Below are 2,644 nucleotides of genomic sequence, written 5' to 3'. Positions count from 1 at the left end.
ACCTCCTCGGGCCAGTGCACCCACTTGCAATGTGGTTCATCTGCTGGCACTTGTAGCACCTAAGTGGGGCCATAACAAAAGGTCTCACTGGATATCTCAGGTAGTCTATGTTGACAGCTTCAGGGAGCTCCCTTCCCTCAAAGATCACCTTCACTGCAGATGACTCTGCACGTATACCCTGGCGATGGCTAGGGAGACGCACCATCTCTCTGATCTTCACGAAGCCTGCCCTGGCTGACTCCAGAAGTTCTGAGACCGAGACTGATGGGTGGATTGGCCCAATCACTCCACTTATGCAAGTGTCAGTACCAGGTTGAGAGCAGGCAACTTGCCATGTCCCTATTTTTGTGACTTTGAGAAGAGTGCCCAGATCCAAGTTAGAGACGGATGCAAACTCCACTGCCACCAAGTTCCTTCTTGGGTTTGTCCTCACTTCATATCTGGATACCTGCCATAGCCTCATAGGCTCCTGTCTCTTATACACATCTAAAGCTTTTGCCGGTGAAGGTGTGTTTTACAATCGGTCCATAAAGAAGTGTTGATCGGTTCAAAATGACATAAGAACAGGTTCTTTTGAATAACCTATGGATTGGCACCATGGGTGTATGTCATATGTGTCTGTGGGCTGTGAGGGGCGATAGAAATTCACTAGGGAGCCAAAGGGGGCGCCAGCATAGTGACAAACCAGAGATTTTTTAGCATCAGTTCATTTTTAATTTCCTCATTTACTCAAGATTTTAACCAATTTCTCAAGTATGATAATGCTGGCATCCATGATACTTTATTGGTCTACTTATAGGACTCAAAAATGAACTTGAGAGTTGAGACAGACTGACAGAGTCTAAAAATCTCTCTGCTTTGCCACTATGGGCGCCCCGCGCCAGCCTGAAAAGTTTGGGAACCACTGACATCACATAACTATAGTCATACAGTCTATAGTTCAAGTATAAGTAGCCTAGAGTGCCCTAGACCAGATCACCACTTCACCAGCACCAGCTAAGAGCCTAAGGGCACGATTGTATGTTTGTACAGCAATCCCTTGATTAGCACGGTTTTGATTAACGCGGAAACAATTTTTGCGACCTACCCTTAATCTACGCGGTGCCAGTTTTGATTAGCGCGACTTTTTTTTCACAACGCATCATTTTCCCGCCTCTAGCCAGAGGTGTTATTAAGCCCTGGTGTGACGAATTTTTCACACAGAAAATAAAAGCTTCTACCGAGAGTAATTACAGGTTTGGAGTCTAGCCGCAAGTGTGACGGTAGCGTCACATGTTGTGAACTCGTTCGAACGACGTTCGATGGAGTAGGCGCGTCGCTACTGCCAGTTTAACACAAAGACTGCGCGTGATCTGAAAAGTAATTCAGATTGTTTTTTCACTTTCGAAACATAATTCAGTGCGTCATAGTGGCAAAGCAGAGAGTTTTTTAGACTCTCCCTCAAGTTCATTTTTGAGTCCTATAAGTAGACCAGTAAAGTATCCTGGATACCAGCATTATCATACATAAGAAATTGGCTTGCATCTTGAGTAAATGAGAAAATTAAAAATGAACTGATTCTAAAAAAGCTCTGGTTTGCCACTATGCAGTGCATAAAGGGCTAGTTACTCGTTAGCCTTCAACTGGTCAAGATCGCTGCCATATCTACTGCTCACTTTTATCAAACTACATAATTTTCCTTTCCTTTGCTATTTTTGAGGATTCATTATAATTATTCCCATATATTCTTAAGTTTGATTAGCGCGGTTTTGCTTAACACGGTAAAACTCAGGGATTTATTAACCGCGTTAATCAAGGAATTGCTGTAAATAACTCCTAAGTAACTACCAACATTATCATACCTAGTAGCCTATTCCTATTATACACAAGAAATTGATTTAAATCTTGAGCAGATGTCTGCCAGATGAGGATAGGGCCGATAGGCCCTATCAAAAATGGACTGATTGTAAAAAATTTGTGGTTCAACACCATCATTGGCTATGGTTAGCATTGACAATTGGTCTTTATAAGTTAAAAACTTAAAACTGGCCCACCCAACAGTCAACGTATACTAGGCTAAATGGATTATAATTCAATGCTTTCCTAAAATAATATCAATGGAAATTCTAGCAATAACATTTGTATAGTAGATTCGTTAATCATTACCAGCATTCTGGACTGGATGAATGATGAATCTTCATTATTATTATATACTTAAGTCTTAACATAGCGTTAGTGTAGGTACTGTACATACCGTACCCGCGTACCGCAGACTTTGGTTTTAGTCCTAACTCGACTAAACAACCGTGGTTAAAGCCTGGATATGCGTGTGCCTATAAGGTGGCTTGCGATTCAACTACTATTAGTTTAGCTATAAAATGCACTGTAAACCCCGCACATGGTTACACGTGGCCGTTGCTTAGCTGAAAGCAAAAAGTGTTTCAACGGCCATATAACAAGACGAAATGAACCGGCCTGCAATCTTGTGTGATAACTAAACACCAGCCTAACATCAGTAACATGCCCTAAGGTTTGTTTGTTACATATAAACCCACTAACATTTGAACCGAAACTTAGCGGGAATATTGAGTTTGCTGCAATACTCGGAATTTTCATACTGATTGAGTAGATATGTTTTATTAAATTAAGTACAGCAATCAATTGA

The 2,644-nt window shown here is 41.4% G+C and overlaps 1 protein-coding gene across 1 annotated transcript in view; it reads right to left on the bottom strand.

The window, feature by feature from the left end:
- Positions 1–2,265, bottom strand: part of LOC108671736 (poly(A) polymerase type 3) — a 35,426-nt gene extending 33,161 nt beyond the window's left edge. The window contains exon 1 of the mRNA XM_018159305.2: positions 2,234–2,265. The gene's annotated coding sequence lies outside the window, so the exon portion shown is untranslated. The remainder of the gene's footprint in view (positions 1–2,233) is intronic.
- Positions 2,266–2,644: the final 379 nt, after the last annotated feature.

The sequence above is a fragment of the Hyalella azteca genome, unplaced genomic scaffold, assembly GCF_000764305.2.
Source record: "Hyalella azteca isolate HAZT.00-mixed unplaced genomic scaffold, Hazt_2.0.2 contig5344, whole genome shotgun sequence".
NCBI classification, from domain to species: Eukaryota; Metazoa; Arthropoda; class Malacostraca; order Amphipoda; family Hyalellidae; genus Hyalella; species Hyalella azteca.
This window is presented reverse-complemented; position numbering and strand designations above follow the sequence as displayed.